Source organism: Garra rufa, chromosome 13, assembly GCF_049309525.1.
Source record: "Garra rufa chromosome 13, GarRuf1.0, whole genome shotgun sequence".
NCBI lineage: Eukaryota > Metazoa > Chordata > Actinopteri > Cypriniformes > Cyprinidae > Garra > Garra rufa.
The window spans coordinates 24,095,908-24,116,280 of NC_133373.1; the positions used below are offsets into that span (position 1 = coordinate 24,095,908).

Here is a 20,373-nt window from a genome sequence, read left to right on the forward strand (position 1 = left end):
TAAGGGAAGTGACTGTTACTCTTGCTGGCGATTGCCTAAGAACTTGTGTTTACCTTATCGAACTGTGTTTGATGACTCGGATCCCGAAGTCTATACTCACCTGTTTGAAGTGTGCACGTCTGTAAATAAACACCTTAAAATCTACTTACCCTCTCCTTGTGTGTGTGGTCGTGACAAATTCAGTTAGAGAGCTTTACAATTAAATTCTTACTAATAACAATGCCAATTACAGAGCTCTCTAAATCATTTTTTACTTACAATTGCCATTACAGAGAAAGCTCTCTAATTCAATTTTTTTTTTACTAGTGCCAATTGTGACTAGAGAGCTCTCTAAGTTACAGAGCTCTGCAATTAAACATTTTTAATGTTTATTTATTATTTTTACTAGTAAGAATTAAATTCTTAAGCTCTGTAATTGCATTTTTACTAGCAAGAATTAGAGAGCCCTCTAACTGGAATTCTAGTAAAAAAATATTTAGAGTTCTCTAATTTCAAACTAGTAAAATTCAACTAGAGCTCTCCAATAGCCCCCTCTAAACCTGTTTTAAAACAACGTGAATATTTGTCTGCTAAATTCCCACTCTTTACAATAGTAATTATGTCCTTTTGTTAATTTTGCAGTAATTGACTGCTACTGACATTTGCTAACAGTTTAATGCTTAACTAAGTAAACTAAGTCAAAACTACTATAGTCTATTAAGATTATTTTATAATATTTATTTAGATTAGATTATAATACTGTAACTGAACTGATCCTTAAGTTCTGAACAGGACTGTTTTGCCTCTGCTTCACCTCAGTGCTTCTACTCCATTCTCGAGTGTTGCATCCTTTTGGCGGATGCGCAGAGTGCTCGCGAGGTGAATCACGTTGCCAGTCAAGATTAACGACACATGACTTATTAGAGTTTCCTGATTGGTGAATTCAGAAATAATCATTTTAGTACATTGAGCAGGCAACAATAACAACAACAATATAGAAAATGAATAATAAATTGTAGGGCAGCGGGCCAAATTGGCTGCCAGGTCACCGGGAATTCTCCCAGTGCTCCCAGTGGAAATACAGATTTGAATGTTCTGGTAAGACATGAGGAATCCTTGTCATTTAGAAATGAGATCGCGTGGGTGTTTGATTCTCGATCTTTTAATAATTAATCTCCTCTACTATATTAGTTTGATATGAGAAAATAAATAATTTTGATGCTAAATGATGCAGTAGCCTAGATTTAATGCGGGTGTGGTTCGGGAATCGGGACGCAGTCTTTATTATTTTTCCACCATGGGTTGAGAATGTAATGATTATGAAAATTATTTATTTTTGATAATTATTATTTTATTTCGGTTCGGTTTTCAACAACAGTTTCGTTTCCTTTTAGTTTTTGACTTATTTAGACGTTTTTATTTTATTTCAGTTTAAGAAAATGTTTTTTGATCAATCGTTTTCGTCTTAGTTTTAGTTTTCGTTTACGAAAATAACCTTGATTCTTACTAGTGATAATCCAATTACGACGAGTCAACAAAATGGAAACATTTTAAGATAAAACGGCTTGCCATAGCCTACACCACACTGGGCGGAGCAACAACAACACCAAATCAGTGCAGGGCAGTATTAAACACATTATTATTGAACATCAAGATAATTACATCTTTTAGAGCATCCAGTAAATGTTTTGAACACGCAGAATACTACAACACTTTACAAACGAATGCAGTGAAGCTGTCGAACCAACGAAGAGGACAACTGGATTACGCCGTTGGACATCGTTAATAAAAGTAACATACTTCATAAATTCTACATAAAGTAATAATACAATAATACCTTTTGAAAGATGGTTGCATAGAGTATGATACTCACAATTGTTGTTTTAGTATTTCTCGCTGTGTCATCAGCCATGGAGGGTCTCTCTCGTGCTAACAGTCTCTTCGCTCTGGATCTTTATCGGGCTCTGATCGCTAGAAACGCGGAGGAGAACATGTTCTTTTCCCCGCTGAGCGTCAGTGCAGCGCTCAGCATGGTCTTATTGGGAGCCCGAGGAGAGACATCTGAAGAAATGGCAAAGGTATGAGAAACAAATACGTTACCACTGGTGGCAATAATTTTAGTCTAGATTCAGTTTCAGTAGATTAATTACCGAACTTAACAAGTCAGTCAGATTTGTGAGATCTATCCATCTGTTTTTCTTTTTGCAGGTTTTGTCTTTCAGTTCTGTCTCTGATGTTCACTCTCATTTTGAGACCCTCACCTCAACTATTAACAGACCATCAGCCTCCTACATCCTCAAACTGGCCAACCACCTCTATGGAGAGAAAACCTTCAGCTTCTTACCTGTGAGTGCATTCTGCCTTCAGTGAGATATTTTAATGCTTTCTGTGTGCTTTGCTAAATTCATGCTTTGCCTTATCTGGAAGAAGAACGTGTATTAGTCACATGCAAATGCACCGTGGCATATTTTTTTCCTTCCACTCTGAAGCTGTACCACGCTGACCTTCAAACCGTGGACTTCATTGGAGCATTTGTCGAGTCACGACAGCTCATTAGCAAATGGGTGGAAGAGCAGACAGAGAGTGAGAAGATAATCATTTAATTTATTAATATTGTGAACGGCAAGAATTAAAGGGATAGTTCACCCAAAAAATGAAAATTTGATGTTTATCTGCTTACCCCCAGGGCATCCAAGATGTAGGTGACTTTGTTTCTTCAGCAGAACACAAACGAAGATTTTGAACTCAAAGCGGTGCAGTCTGTCAGCCATATAATGGCAGTGGATGGGCACCAAACCTTTAAAAGTAAAAAAACATGCACAGACAAATCCAAATTACACCCTGCGGCTCGTGACGATACATTGATGTCCTAAGACACGAAACGATCGTTTTTTGTGAGAAAATGAACAGTATTTATATCATGTTTTACCTTTGATACACAGCCACGTCCATCTGTCATGAGCATGAGCTCATCATCCGGCTTGTTACATGTGAGCGCGCTCTGACGTAGTATACGCAAACACCAGATTTCCCCTTACAGGAAAAAAAGAGGTAAAAATGATATAAATACTGTTCTGTTTCTCGCAATCTTTTCTTGTCTTAAGACAAAAATGAGTTTAATACAACCCCGTCTAGCGATCCCAAATGCTCCAAATAGTGATTAGACATTTAAAAGTTTCTTTCTTTGTACAATTACTGAGAGGATTACCTTTTCTCTGCTCACTTCTCGCGCTGACTGTCATCCAAAGTGTGCGCATTACGCGCTTCCAACGGCGCGCAAACCCAATAAATACACATATACACAGAATTACCGTATTTCAGAATTCACACAAACATAGTGGTGCCTGGAGAAGTGGGTATGCCCCCATTTAAAAATTTACAGGGGTTCACTGGTTTAAGAATTTTCTGATCGTAAAAACCCGCTTTTTTATTTGTAAGGTATTGTTTTCGTTATTAGGATGGGGTGCGGGAGACGGAGCGGGCGCAGGCGCATCTGGCGCAATCATCAAATATATTTCAAAGCAAGACGGCGCTACGGTCCTGACTGCATCATCACTGTTTTTATTGTGTTTTAGCGAATATTTACATTTATTCACATATGACCGGATGTGGTGGACTGTCATGATTTTGGCTAATGCAGGACATGATGCGCATCAGAGGGGATTTAAAAGTGGGTACGCAAAGCCGTCTAATAAAGAAGTGAGTATACGCCATAAACCTGCGTATACCCTCCACTATACACCACTGAACTTGATTCGTGCATTGCAGTATATCTGTACAGTAATCGGTCTCATTAATGTTAATCTAACCATAAAAGAAAAGAGAATTGCTTGCTGCACTTCTTTAAACTGCTTTTGCAATTTGTTTTTCGCCTATGAATGCTTTTGTAAAATTATAAAGGTAATGCTTTCTTTCTTTCTAGGCTATTTTTTTTCTGTTTTTGTATCTGTTCTCATTTATAATAGCAAATATAAAATAAAATAAAAAATGTTGTATTGTGATTATTAATATAGTAATTATTAATAAGAAAACAACTGGAGGAAAACTTTAATCTTTCTCATAATCAACTTTGCTGACTCTATCAACTTCAAACGGGTGTAGCATAGTCTAACAAATCATGCATCATATTTTTTAAAATGTGTTAATTGTGACTCGTTTGATCAGCACTGATCACGTGTGAAGGAGGTAAATGACAACAACGCATGCACGATGTTTAAGATGGTATGGCAAGTGTAAACACATGAATCGGATATGGGTCACAACTGAAAGAACATGTAAACGGACAGGCAAAAAAATCGGCTATAGGCATCAAATCAGAATTGGGCATCAAGACCTGCAGTGTAAACGAGGCCAAAGTCACCTACATCTTGGATGCCCTGGAGGTAAGCAGATAAACATCAATTTTCATTTTTGGGTGAACTATCCCTTTAAAGGATGGATGCTTAAATCTGCTCTTTGAGGGCCACTTTCCTGCAGATGTAACCCTAATCAAACACACCTAAAGCATCTAATTAAAGTTTATTTGAAAATTACCAGCTAGTGTGTTTGATTAGGATTTGAGCTGAAGTCAGAATTATATGTGTAGTAGAAAACGGCGGTTGGTAGGCTATTTGATATGAATGATCAGAACACTATAAATAATAAAATACTGTTTTTTGTTTGTTTTTCACTTCAGATAAAATTAAAGATCTTCTTAAGCCTGGTATGGTAAATGACTTAATGCCATCTACTTCAAAGGGACCTGGATGCACAAGTTTAAAACAAAAACACTAAAAAGAAGCCATTTAAAATAAACCAGGTGTGATCTGCATTTTATTTCAGGAGTGTCTATAAATAAATATGAAGTTCCTTTGCTGAATTTTAGAAGTCACTTTGTATGTACTGGGATTTGTCTACAAACAGAATGAGAGCCGGCCTGTACAAATGATGTACCAGAAAGAAATGTTTCCCTTCAGATACATCCCAGAGCATAAACTGCAGGTGCTGGAATTGCCATACATGAACGAGGAGCTCAGCATGTTGATCCTTCTTCCAAATGAAACTCAGGATGGCTCTGACCCTCTTCTGAAGGTCAGCAAAAGTGGCATGATCAATAAAAGATGGATAGTATTGTGAAATAGTTTGGTGCTGTGTTCATTTTCAGCATGTGTTTGACAGCTGGAGAGTGAGCTGACCCTTGACAAGCTGCTTGACTGGACCAGAAGAGACGAAATGGAAACATGGATGAACAGACAGGTATGAGCAGTAAAGGTGGTCTTTTCACTTCGGCGGTGGTTCATAAGGCTTTTATTGAGGTTAATGAGGAAGGCACTGAGGCAGCAGCAGCCACTGCATGTTTAAGTCCTTTATCTATCATTCAACCTAAACCCCAGAGTTTCATCGCAGATCACCCCTTCCTTATTCTTCATCAGGCACAACCCCACTAACAGCATCCTCTTCCTTGGCCGATTCAGAGGCCCAGTCTAAATGTTTTTTTTTTCTGTTACATAAAAATAAAGAAATGTTTTTTCTTTTGAATGTTGTAATAAATAAAATAATCACACCACATGTAACAAATTACACTATTCTGTATCATTTATACGTTTTATGTTGAGTCAGGTAATTGACTTCTAACCGCACCAACGTTTTGAACATATGTACTGTTTGTGTTCTCAGATGGAAAAACATCATGAAACACTACTTTACCATTTAGTTCTTGTAGGTCAAATAGTTCTTATAGTGTCTATGAAACTGACCAGTTAAGACCAGCCGGGCCAGGCTGGAAAAGTGGCCAAATAACTTCTGGTGAAAGTCATCACATTTATGCCACCCCTACCGAAAGGCTAGTTTTAGCTGTTTGTTTTTTTTCAGTAGGGGTGGCATAAATGTAATGCCTTTCTCCAGAATTATTTGTTTTGGTTCCATTAATGATGGTTTTGTGACCTCTGTTGGCGAATGTAAGTAATTACACACATATTTCGTGGGACTTCCTCATTCTGCTGAACAGACTATTGTGTGGGTGTGTCCAGACCAGGTAAGATATAATGTAAGGAAAGGGCGTTAATGAGGCAGTTGTTTTTATACACTTAACAAAAATTACCCACCACAGCTGTAGTACAAACTGAACTGTCGAACAAAAGAAAGTAAAATCGAATTGCAAACGTAAAATAATATTGTATACTGTCAAGGCTAATGGTAAGATAGTTGTTTCAACAGCTGGTGTTTGCGTTTATTTGCAGCAGTGTCTGTCATCAGTCATGGAGGATCTCTCTCGTGCTAACAGTATCTTCGCTCTGGATCTCTATCGGGTTCTGAGGGAGAGCAACGCTGAGAAAAACATGTTCTTTTCTCCGCTGAGTATTAGCGCAGCGCTCAGTATGGTTTACTTGGGAGCCCGAGGAGACACTTCCAAAGAAATGGCAAAGGTATTAGGAACTGACACATTATTTATACTAATCATTTCAGTCTCAAGTTTCAAGTTTTTTGCATGTTTATTGTTACTTAATGATGATGCAAAAACGAATTTAAATTGTGCATTAGACGTCGTAATGGTGATTCTTTACAGCAGGGGTGCCCAGTCCTGTTCCGGGAAATCTCTATCTCTATCTAAAGAGCTGTTTCAGCAACCTATCAAGTGATCCTGAACATGCTACTAGTTGGTTCAGTTGTGATTTGGTTTTGTGAGATTTATCCATCTGTTTTTCTTTTTGCAGGTTTTGTCCTTCAGTTCTGTCTCTGATGTTCACTCTCATTTTAAGACCCTCACCTCATCTATCAACAGACCATCAGCCTCCTACATCCTCAAACTGGCAAACCGCCTCTATGGAGAGAAAACCTTCAGCTTCTTACCTGTGAGTTCATTTTGTCTTTAAAAATTTGAATGCTCATCATGAGCTTTGAACACATGCATAACTCACATACAAATGCACTGTGCATATCTGATTTTTTTTTTCTGAAATGAGACACTGCCTCTATTTTGTCCTGCAGGATTATTTGGACTCCACTCTGAAGCTCTACCATGCTAACCTTCAGACTGTAGACTTCATTGGAGCATCTGAGGAGTCAAGAAAGCTCATTAACAAATGGGTGGAAGAGCAGACAGAGAGTGAGAAGTTAATATCATATCAGAATGTGAAGGTGAAGCTTTGTGTTTGAAAGGTTTAAAACATGAATGAACATCTCTTATGAATCTCTTGTTCAACACATCTGAATAATCTAATAAAAGTTTAAAGAATTACTTGAAAATAACAGGCAGGTGTGTTGGAAATCAGAATTATATATATATATAATTGTAATTTAAATTATTCAATCCCCTGGCCACTGTAATAATTTACAAATGTAAGCTTTTCAAAATATCCAGAGATTTTAAAAACTTGTATCTAACAATTTAGTGGCAAGTGACAATAATAGTATACAATGTAAAATGTATAGAATTATTTTGTAAGACAGCTATGTCATAATTACTTAACACCTATTCAACAGCTGCTGTTCAACAAACAATGCTGTTTTGATATCACTTCATTTGTATGGTATAGGACAAAATGTTTTAAAACCCAATTAAGCCTTTAGAAACTTTTATTTCAGAAGGTTGCTTTATCACTTTTGAAAGTCTATAGCTGCAAGATTTGCCAAACAATAAAAGTTCCTAGAGACACAGCTGGCAGCATTATTTTTAATTTTAAACTGTGTTGTACCAGAAAACATTTGAGGGCATTGAAGAAAAATTACAATAGCGTACTCTTGACAAGAAGGACATAAAAGACAGACTTGAATATGCTAAAATTCATTTGAATAGACATGTGGATGTCTGGAAAATGTTATTTGGAGTGATGTGACCAAACTGGAACTTTTTGGACCCATTGACCAGCAGTATGTCTAATGCAAAAAAAAAAAAATCTTATGAACAGATCAAACATGGAGGTGGACCTGTATTGCTATGGGGATTCTTTGCTGTTACAGGAAGAGGAAATCTTGGCTGTATGAAGGACATCATGATTTCTTTGAAGTATCTGTCAGAGTCATGTCTGTGTCCCCTCTGAAACACGTCACGTCGGGTCAGCCTATCCCAAGCCGAGAATCCCCACATACCGTGCCAATAGATCGGACCGCCAGCCCAGTCTCCAATCTCCAGTCATCCATCAAAGCTCCGCTGCTGTCCTCAGCCCGATGCGGCCGGCCTCCTCCCCGCGCTCTCATCTACCGGCCTCCGCCCAGCGCTCTAGTCTGCCGGCGGCCACGCCAGCTCACAAGATGGCTGCCACGCCAGCTCACAAGATGGCTGCCACGCCAGCTCACAAGATGGCTACCATGCCGGAATCTGCACGCAAGATGGCTGCCACGCATGAGTCTGCACGCAAGATGGCTGCCACACATGAGTCTGCACGCAAAATGGCTGCCACACAGGAGTCCTCGGCCAAGATGGCCACCAAGCCTGAATCCCCGGCCAAGATGGCCGCCGTTCCAGAGTTCCCGGCCAAGATGGCCGTCGTTCCTGAACCCTCGGCCAAGATGGCCGCCAAACCTGAGTTCCCGGTCAAGATGGCCGTCGTTCCTGAACCCTCGGCCAAGATGGCCGCCAAACCTGAGTTCCCGGTCAAGATGGCCGTCGTTCCTGAACCCTCGGCCAAGATGGCCGCCAAACCTGAGTTCCCGGTCAAGATGGCCGCCAAGCCTGAGTTCCCGGCCAAGATGGCCGTCGTTCCTGAACCCTCGGCCAAGATGGCCGCCAAACCTGAGTTCCCGGTCAAGATGGCCGCCGTTCCAGAGTTCCCGGCCAAGATGGCCGCCGTTGCTGAGTTCCCAGTCAAGATGGCCGTCGTTCCTGAACCCTCGGCCAAGATGGCCGCCAAGCCTGAGTCTGCACCCAAGATGGCTACCGCCAAGTCAGAGTCTTCGCTGGTTCCGCCCAGCCTTCCTGAGTCTCTTCTGGTTCCGCCCAGTCTCCCAGAGTCTTCGCTGGTTCCGCCCAGTCTCCCAGAGTCTTCGCTGGTTCCGCCCAGCCTTCCAGTGACCGCGCCGCCAGAGCGCCCTCCAGTGACCGCGCCGCCAGAGCGCCGTCCAGAGCCCGCTCCTCAAGAGCGCCGTCCAGAGCTCGCTCCATCTCCCGCGCGCCCTCCAGAGCCGAAGCTGTCTCCAGCGCGCCCTCCTGAGCCGGAGCTGTCTCCAGCACGTCCTCCTGAGCCGGAGCTCTCTTCTGCGCGCCTTCCAGAGCCGGAGCTGTCTCCAGCGCGTCCTCCTGAGCCGGAGCTCTCTCCTGCGCGCCCTTCCGTACTCTCCTGTATGGACTATATCCTAGGTTCCCCCAAGAAAATTTTGGGGGGGGGGGCTACTCCCCTGATCGGCCATGGCCACCTGGACTGTTTACCCGGCCATGGCCACCTGGACTGTTTACCCGACCTGAGATCCCTGATCCGCCCTGGAGACCACCTCTATGTACCCTGTGTCCTCCTAGCGGTCTCCAGGGCGCCCACCCTCCCTCCCATTTGGATGTTATTAGGCGCGGGACGCGCCTTCGGGGGAGGGGGGGGTAATGTCAGAGTCATGTCTGTGTATTGTCCTGTTCTGTCATGTTTTCCAAGTGTTTTTCCCCCCATGTTTCTAGTTCATTTGGTTTAGTCCTTGTTTCCCCCCTTTTGGTTAGTCCTTTTTGGTTCCTTCTATGCCCATATTTGTATTTCCCCCTCGTCATCCTGTTATCTCGTTTGTGACAACCTGCAGCCAAATCTACTGAGTTCAGGGATCAGTCATTGAATGTTCTTGAGTGGCCTGTTCAGTTTTTTGATTATTATTAAAAGTATTTGTTGGAATTTGTGGAAAACAGTGACAATGTGAAAACGGAATGGGTCAAGATTGCAGTAAAGAGGTGACAGAAGATTCTAAACACTTACAGACAGGGTTTACTGGGTTTATTAAACAAAGCATTCTGCACACAATTTCACTTCTGGGGGTTGAATAATTTTGTTATAAATGTTTAGAGCTGATAAGTTTTTTCCCCCATGTTTCATATGTTTTCAGAATCAAATGGGTTGAATAATTTTGATATAAATTTATATAGATAATATAAATTGTATATGATTTTAATGCCATGATAATCAAATACTGTTTTTTGTTTGTGTTTGTTTCAGATAAAATTAAAGATCTTCTTAAGCGTGGTAGGGTAACTGACCTGACCCGACTAGTTCTGGTTAATGCCATCTACTTCAAAGGGACCTGGATGCACAGATTTGAAACAAGAGACACTGAAGAAATGCCATTTAAAATAAACCAGGTGTGATCTGAATTTTGCTTCAGTTGTGCAACAGCATATGCAAAATGAACACAAAGTTGAATTTTAGAGGACATTTTGCTGACCGAGTACAAATTTTTTTCCACCAGAATGAGCGCCATCCTGTGCAAATGATGTACCAGAAAGAAATGTTTCCCTTCAGATACATCCCAGAGTATAAAGTGCAGGTGCTGGAGTTGCCATACGTGAATGAGGAGCTCAGCATGTTGATCCTTCTTCCAAATGAAACTCAGGATGGCTCTGACCCTCTTCTGAAGGTCAGCAAAAATGCCATGGTTAGAAAAATACGATAGTTTTGTGCTGTATATGTTATTTTTCAGCATGTATGTTTATGTGTTTGACAGCTGGAGAGTGAGTTGAGCCTTGACAAGCTGCTTGACTGGACCGAAAGAGACAAAATGGCCACATCAATGGATATCAGTGTCCATTTGCCAAAGTTCAAACTGGAGGTTGAGAGCCCCCTATCAGAAATACTGCAAGAAATGGGTATGAGCTCTGTGTTCCAGGAAACAAAGGCTGATCTGACAGGCATTAGCAGTCAGCGTAGGCTCTTCATTTCAGCAGTGGCCCATAAGGCTTTTATTGAGGTGAATGAGGAAGGCACTGAGGCAGCAGCAGCCACTGCAGTCATTGTAGAGGTGGACTGTGCTTTCCCATGTCAACATTTCATAGCAGATCACCCCTTCATGTTCTTCATCAGGCATAACCCCACTAACAGCATCCTCTTTCTTGGCAGATTCAGAGGTCCATTATAATTTTTTTTTCTCTGTTACACCCAAATGAAGAAATATGTGTTTCTTTGAATGTTTTATCAAATAAATATACCCCACCATATACAAGTCTTCATGTCTTAAAGAAATGTAAATTTAGAATGTCAAGGAATGTTGTCACCCATAGTAACACCATACATTGCCAGCCTTGCACCAGAGAACTAAGGCAAGCAATTTTAACATTTAATACTTAAAATGTGCTAGTATTTATTTTCATGCTACTACTACAGTTCACTATTAACCAGTTCCTTATTAGCATGCATATTACTAGTACATTAGCTGCTTATTAGAACTTATAAAGCATGTATTTATTCTGCATGACCATATTCTAGATCCCTTAACACTACCCTATCCACCTTTTTCTTCAACAAAGAAGTAAGCCTATGGGTGAGACTTCCGATTCATCTGCTATAGGGAAATAACAAGAGGAATAACAACGTGCAGTAAACTATAAAACTGTTTGCACTACAGACTAGTGTGTTTATAATTAAGATAATACGAATACGAATGAGACCTGAAGCTTGACCCATTCTTACAGAAAAAAGTGGACTACTACCAACAACTACCTTACTAATTATCAAGCATTATCTTACTAATTATCAAGCATTAAACTAGTTAATAGTGCATTTGTGTTTCCTAATCCCTAATAAAGTGTTACCAAAATACCTACTAGTAGTCGCAATTGGATTACATAGTAGTCAGAACTGAATAGTTGCAGATCCCTGTAAAAATGAATGGCAAAAAATGTTAGTAGCTTTGGTTCTTCATTTGTAACCTGCAAAAAGTATAAATGTGAAGTCAAAAGTATATAATTTGAATCAACTACATAGTTTTGGAGCCCTCTAATCGCGTTATTCATTAGAACAGATGCAATGCAGAATAAAATAACAAGGAAGTGAAACTGTACAGTGGGTGGAGTGATTTTTATCCAAAATACAATCAACTCCGACCACACGAAGTAGCGTGACAGCTGCTTTAAAAAAAGTTTCCGTTAGCAAGCAACTCTGTTAACGGTGTTGTACAACCAAACCACCACAGCTGCCACATATTGTACTGCGCAGGTTTTCAGTCGCACTCCCGACCGAGTTGTCATCAGTCATGGAAGGTCTCTCTCGTGCTAACAGTCTCTTCGCTCTGGATCTCTATCGGGCTCTGAGTGAGAGCAACGCTGAGAAAAACATGTTCTTTTCTCCACTGAGCGTCAGCACAGCGCTCAGCATGGTCTACTTGGGAGCTCGAGGAGACACTGCCAAAGAAATGGCAAAGGTAAGAGCGGGGCCGTCGCAAGGTAGGGGAGACGCCTTGTGAGATGTTGAGGGTCAAGGTTTATGGTTACTACAGTAACAAACGCAACTTTAACGCGCATCTAATGGACAGATAAACCGAGAGTAAACCTTATCATTCAACATTATTGTTGGTCACCCTTTGTGTTTGTATGACGGTTTTGCAAATATCTAACTAATGAACATGCCACACCCATTTTGTCTCTGCTTGTTTGCAATTCAAGGGTATTAGCTGCTTATTAGAACTTATAAAGCATGTATTCTGCATTTTTCAACACAGAAGTAAGTGGGTGAGACTTCCGGTTCATCTGCTATAGAGATATAACAAGAGGAATAACAATGTGCAGTAAACTATAAAACTGTTTGCACTACAAACCCGTTCATTTAATATAACTCGAATGCGAATGAGACCCAAGTAGGGCTCGCTGCAGCCTGCGGTGGACATCCAACCCCGCCCACATCCAAGTGTGACGCCGGACGCCACGCCCATGTTCAAACACGTCACACATCCAACATATTAAATAGTATTAACACATATTAAAATAGTGATAATATGATTAGCAATGTTCACATTTGTGGACATATCTTTAGAGAATTAGATGAAAATGAAAATATGCTAAGTGTTACTTTTACAATAACAAAACTTAATTGTCCGTCTAAATCTGATCTTGTCTAAGCTATGTCAAAATCGATTATAATAAACGTGAATTTATGTCATTACACAAACAAATAGGGTAGGGTTTAAATGTTTTATTACCAATTACCATTTTCCTAACTTTAATCAACCAAAGCAAGCGTTTTACCGGCTATTCGAATGTAATTAGTTCCATAATAAAGGTGACCTAGGTTTAATTTGTATTATTTAATACAAACTGTTTTGTTTACATCCCCGATACAACATACTTCCGCCATTCTTGCACATGCGTACAACATCGGGATTCTTTTTTTTTTTTTTTTTTCATTAAAGAATAATTGGACATTACAAAAATATTGAAATAGAAATCCAGATACACAAAATACAAGCTTAATCTGTATACAGTAATACAATATGTAATAAGAGGGGGGAAAAATAAATAAATAAATGTATAAATAAAAAGTAAATAAATAAACAAAAACTAAATTAAAACCTAGAAACAACTAAACAATAGTTCAAATTTTCTTCATTTTCCCTTACATACTGTATACAAAAATTATATTGTGGGAGCATAACCAGAAAAAAAGTTCTCCGTGAAATGTTACAACAAATGTATTCATTTGTTTTAAAGACTTTTTAAAAACTTCTATTTCTGATAAAAATAAATTACATTTTGGTATGCATTTAGCAAATTTCTGTTTATGAATATAATATTTGCCTTGCAAAATGTAAAAGTTAACAACGTACTCAATCATTTTACTTTTATGAGAATAAGTACAGATAACATCTTTTAAAAAAAGCATATAATTAACATTTCTTTGCAGAAATAGAAAGGTGCTAACATCAGACCAAAAACTAAGAGACAATTCACAATGATAAAACAAATGACACAAGTCTTCCTCATGTGTGTTACAGAAACTGCAGGTATTATCAATGTCCATGAATTTAGAAAGAGCTACTTTACATGGATAAATTTCGTGAAGTATTTTGAAATGCACCGCTTTAAGGCTACCGATGGGGAGGGGAGTCACACGATGACGCATTGACGTGGGCGTGGTGTCTGACGTCACACATGGATGTGGGCGGGGTTGGATGTCCACCGCAGGCTGCAGCGAGACGCTCCTCATGAGACCTGGAGCCTGACCCATTCTTACAGAAAAAAGGTGAACTACAACAACTACCTTACTAAGCATTTAATTAGTTAATAGTGCATATCTAATGCACTGTTAACTATGCACTACCTCAAGCTTTAATGAAGTGCCACACCCGGACGGTCTATGCTTGTTTGCAATTCAAAGGTAGGCCTAAATAAAGAAATTATTGCATTTTCTTTACGCACTATATTCTATGATCTATGATCCCATAGGGACCGTTTTTACTGCCACATATGCGGCCATTCTAATGACGGACAAAACACGTATGTGACCCTGGACTACAAAACCAGTAATGGTACCATTTTTCGAAATTGCGATTTCCACTGATGTACAGTTTGCATTAATGTATGGTTTTTTAGGATAGAATGAGACACAACTATTTCAAAATCTGGCATCTGTCCAAATTAAGTTTTTAGCCATGCATAAATTAAGCTTTGATATATTTATGGCAGGAAATTTTTCAAAATATCTTAATGAAACATGATCTTTACTTAATATCCAAATGATTTTTGGCATAAAAGAAAAAATTTTCATTTTGACCCATAAATATTGTTGGCTTTTGCTACAATATACCCATGCTACTTATGACCGGTTTTAACAAATATCTCTTATTATATCATATCTCTGACATATCTCTGTCATTTGCTGCTTAAAAACCCTGCACTTGAGCTTGATTTTGGTAAAATGTTAATAACGTAATGACATACACAAGTGTCTGAACATATATAATAGCGACAAGACTGTGTTTAATAAAAAAAAATTGTGGGTTATTTTTCATTTCCTGAAAAGTAGCGGTTTTGAAACATTTCCGGCCTACAGAGATTGCATAATAGACATTTTTAACAGGCAGAATAATACAGCATCATGATACACATATGCCTCTCACTATTTCCTCTGACTTTTAGCTATTTTAGTCTGTCGTAGGACAAAAATATGAACTTTATATATATAAAATAAATATAAACGTATTGGTTTAACATCAAGTTAGCTGTCACTGTATGTTACCTTGCCTACAGTCAAGCCCGAAATTATTCATACCCCTGGCAAATTTTGACTTAAAGTTACTTTTATTCAACCAGCAAGTTTTTTTTTGTTACCAGAAATGGCAGGCTTCTCCCAAAAGATAATAAGACGATGTACAAGAAGCATCATTGTGGAAAAAAATATTACTCATCTTTTATTTACATTTGAACAAAAAGTGGCATGTCCAAAATTATTCATAGCCTTCTCAATAATCAACAGAAAAGCCTTTTATTGGCTATTACAGCAATCAAACGCTTTCTATAATTGCTGACTTGCTTTTTGCATGTCTCCACTGGTATTTTTGCCCATTCATCTTTAGCGATGAGCTCCAACTCTTTCAGGTTGGAGGGTCTCCTTGCCATCACCCTGATCTTTAGCTCCCTCCACAGATTCTCAATTGGATTTAAGTCCCTGCAAAACTTAATGTTTTTGTCTGCTAACCATTTCTTCACCACTTTTGCTGTGTGTTTTGGGTCGTTGTCGTGCTGAAATGTCCACTGGTGCCCAAGGCCAAGTTTCTCTGCAGACTGCCTGATGTTGTTGTTGAGAATTTTGATGTATTGCTCCTTTTTCATGGTGCTGTTTACTGTGATTAGGTTACCAGAAGTCTTCTTCTTTGTCCAGATGAGCATTTGCAAAAGCCAAGCGGGCTTTTGTGTGCCTTATCTGGAGAAGTGGTGTCCAGAATTTGCCAGGGGTATGAATAATTTCGGCTTGACTGTATGAAGGATGCATATTAGTACCTTAAAGCTACATATTAGTACTTTTTGAAAGGGTACTGTCCCAGTGACTGCTTTAGTTTAGTTTTGTTTTCTTAGAGTGTAATTGATTTTTTGCATTTCACATTAGAGTGTGATTTGGGATGGGAGTGAGATCAAACATTATTAGTTCTAAAAAGGCTTTTCAAGCAAAATAAATTAATTTTTCATTCGATTTTAGGGTGAAGTGGAAAATATACATGTTCTGGATAGATTTTGTGAGATTCACCCATTTGTTTTTCTTTTTACAGGTTTTGTCCGTCAGTTCTGTCTCTGATGTTCACTCTCATTTCGAGACCCTGACCTCAACCATCAACCAACCGTCAGCCTCCTATATCCTCAAACTGGCCAACCGCCTCTATGGAGAGAAAACCTTCAGCTTCTTACCTGTGAGTGCATTCTGCCTTTAACAATGAGATAATTTGATGCTCTCTATGTGCTCTAAGCAACCACCTTTATTTTGTGCTGCAGGAGTATTTGGACTCTACTCTGAAGCTGTACCACGCTGACCTTCAGACAGTGGACTTTGTTGGAGCATCTGATGAGTCACGACAGCTCATTAACAAATGGGTAGAAGAGCAGACAGAGAGTGAGAAATGAATAACATCAAATCTATCAGAATGTGAAATTATGTGGATGGGAAAGTATATAGGCTAATCACATTCAGCTTTATTTGCATTATAGGTTTTATGTGAAACTATAATTTAGTTTATGACTGTATAAATGAATGCAAATTATCAGAACACTACAAATATTGAAATAATTTTTTTTGTTTTTGTTTTCAGATAAAATTAAAGATCTTCTTCAGCCTGGTGTGGTAAATGGGCTGACCCGACTAGTTCTGGTTAATGCCATTTACTTTAAAGGGAACTGGATGCACATATTTGAAGCAAGAGACACCAAAGAAATGCCATTTAAAATAAACCAGGTGCATTTTGTTTTAGGGGTGCAACAGCATATGAAAAACTAATATAAAGTTGATGTGTTCATTTTTATAAATCTTTTTCATTTTTGTATATATTATGCATTCCTTAATGACATTTGTCTTCATTCAGAATGAGAGCCGGCCTGTGGAAATGATGTTCCAGGAAGAGAGATTCCCCTTCAGGTGCATCCCAGAGTATAAACTGCAGGTGCTGGAGTTGCCATATGAAAAGGAGGAGCTCAGCATGTTGATCCTTCTTCCAAATGAATCTCAGGATGGCTCTGACCCTCTTTTGAAGGTCAGCAAAAGTGCCATGAGCAGAAATTTTTTTTATAGTTTGGTGCTGTGTATATTTTTTCTTTTCAGCATGTATGTCTATGTTTGACAGCTGGAGAGCGAGCTGACCCTTGACAATCTGCTTGACTGGACCAGAAAAGACCAAATGGGCACATGGATGGATATCAGAGTCCATATGCCAAAGTTCAAGCTGGAGGTTGAAAGCTCCCTATCAGAAATATTAAAAAATATGGGTATGAGCTCTGTGTTCCAGCAAACAAAGGCTGATCTGACAGGCATGAGCAGTCGGGATGGTCTCTCCATTTCAGCAGTGATCCACAAGGCCTTTATTGAGGTGAATGAGGAAGGCACTGAGGCAGCAGCAGCCACTGCAGGCTTTACATTTTTATGTGACCGCGGTTCAGAAAGTTTTAAAGCAGACCATCCCTTCATGTTCTTCATCAGGCACAACCCCACTAACAGCATCCTCTTCCTTGGCAGATTCAGAGGCCCAGTCTAAAATGTGGTTTTAATAAAGAGGAAATTATGTTTTTGTTTTAATTTTTTAGCAAACAAAACAATTCACATTTCCATTTCTATTTACTTTTGTGTTCACAAATGACATTATTCCAGATCATTTGTAGTAATGTTCTTTTTTAAGAGTCCATTTTGGTTTTGAGCATGACCTTTTTCAGTTGTATGTTTGTCTCATTTAGTTTTAGGGAAAACTAGCAAAATAAAAGCTGGGTGTTGCCTTTTACAATGAGTCTTATCCTCTTTCATTCATTTTGTGCAACTGAAGCTGACTAAAAAGAGTTCTGAAATTCAGTTTTTTGTGTTTCATAAAATATAAACTGGTCAAATGTTGGCATATGTTAGTATTACATTTAAACTCGTTTGACAAGCATTTCAGAAATACTAAATGTGAAATTTAGCACTTTAATAGTAACATTTTAATTCAAGTGTATCCTCTTTTATCTGTTTTTACTAAAATAGTGCTTTCTCGTGCCGATTGTGTCACCCAAATCTGAGTTGGTGATGAGCTGCGTTTTGGTGAGGAAACTGCTAACCTGGGGGAGGGGTGTATAGTTTCAGCTGTCAGTGAGATTAACCCTGCCACTAAACCAACACCTGTAACACACACACACACACACACACACACACACAAAACTACCCACGCTGGAAAAAAACAACCCAACATGTGACCCAACAGGCTCAACCCAGCGGTTGGGTAGAAAAAATAACCCAGCATTTTTAAAAGTGAAGAAAATATATCATATCTATACCTAAAATATTTTACAGTCACACTTATGCAGATTGATCATAAACACAGCTGAAAGGCTTCCTACCAGCGGCCGTCCTTAACAAAACTTAAGATCTTGCAAGGTTTTATCATTGGTAGAATGCAAAATGTTTCAATACAAGCATTTCAGTCAAATGTAATTTATGCAATATTTCAAACATTTAACCCACTGGAAAAAAAAATTAACTTGCCCCACCAGTTTAAAAGTAGCCCAATTCCGTGGGAAAAAAATGGATTTGGCAACCCTGCATCCAACACAAGCTTCAGGAGTCAGTATTGACTGATATCACACACACTTGTGTTTAAGCAAGATTTTTTTACGTGATATTTTATAATAGAGTCGCTTACTTACAATGTACTCCACATCATACTTAAATGTCATAATAGGGGAGGCGAAGGTCTTAATAAACTCTAATAAACCATAATAAACTCTGGAAATAAAACGAAACATCAAATCAATTGTGGGCTAAGATCGTTTGGTAAAGTGAATTTTATTTCATGCCACACCTGCAGAGCCAATCATCTTTTCAAATAAATGCAACCTGTTGTGCGTCCACTGATCCGAGCTGGTAATTTGTCAACATTGTGCCCTTCAAATTTCTCCATAAGATATAGGCAAGAGTGGGGTAAGATGAGCCATTTTTACTTATGTGGTCCTCAAGATAAGAAAAATGAGGCAGAAGTACAATGAAAGTATCTAAAGTAATTTAAGGGTGTTTCTTATCATTTTAATTTCTTAGAATGTATTTATGACAAATGGTTTTAAAATGATGGCTTTTCATAAAAAAGTGTTTTTTTGTGGCTGAATTTGCTCCAGGTTAGGGGTAAGTTGACCCGAGTCAGTGGGTAAGATGAAGCACCAGGGTAAAAACTGATCATCTAAATGGATCTGAATCAAACCCATGTGAAATTTCAAAGATAATTTACCTCTTTTAAAAATTAACTTCTTGAACTAATATCTTGTAACTAACACCAAAGTTTTAATCTTCCCAAAAACTAAACAGAGTTTCTTGAGTAAAATTGAATAAAAACTGAATTAGAATTAAGGAATGAATGTCACTGGAACACAAACATTTTAGTCAAGAGATTCTTGGCATGGTAGCTTTTCTGCAATGTCGAACAGACCATTAAGGACTAACAGGTGGAAAGATATATTTGATTATAATGTGATGAAAAGCATCTTCTGGTTCTCAGAAGAAGAAAAGCAGAAAAAAAAGCATCTTTTGGTTCTACCTGTGGTTGGCCTGGCCATGCCTCACTCAAAACAACAGGCCAATTTAGAAGAGAGGCTCATGAATATTAATTAGACATGCCAAAATCGACTTGTTCTTGACAGAACTCCTAAGAGAGGAGCTGTAAAAATTTATTACCATGGTTTTATACCACAAATATATATTCTTAAGGACATCAACAACTAAAATAAACCTCCAGAAAGGCGTACAATATGTGACCTTTGAGAGATTTACCTTCTTTAATTTACTGTGGGGTAAGTTTAAGTGTTGGCTCAACTTACCCCACAGCATTTGGCTCACTTTGCCCCATAACTGTCATTTTGGAAAAAAATTATAATGGATGTGATCCACTCCTCCCATGTGTTTTGCCTTTTCACAGTCAATTTATGTGGGTCAACTTACCCACTTTCCGCTAACCATATTATTCGTGAGAACAGACGTAGACTGAAGTGACGAGAAGGAAATGCAATTGTGTCAGAGTGTGGCGTTTTTAACATTCAAAACACAAACCACTCCAACCACACGAAGTAGTAGCTAGAGTGACAGTAAACTACTTTCAAAAAAATTCAAACAATTTACCGCAGTTGACACATTTGTATTGCGCATGCGTTTCACTCTCTCGAGATCCGATTCATTCTATTGCATGTTATTGTTCTACTGAATGAATGCTTTCTTTATGTTTGTCAGTTCTGTTTAATTATTCTTTTTGTAATAGTCTGGTTTAAGTATTTTTATTTCTTTTCTGAACCGTGGACAGTAGAATAGAATAGAA

The 20,373-nt window shown here is 38.8% G+C and overlaps 1 pseudogene; it reads left to right on the plus strand.

Moving 5' to 3' along the window:
- The first annotated feature begins 1,636 nt into the window (after positions 1–1,636).
- Positions 1,637–17,829, plus strand: LOC141348449 (uncharacterized; annotated as a pseudogene).
- Positions 17,830–20,373: the final 2,544 nt, after the last annotated feature.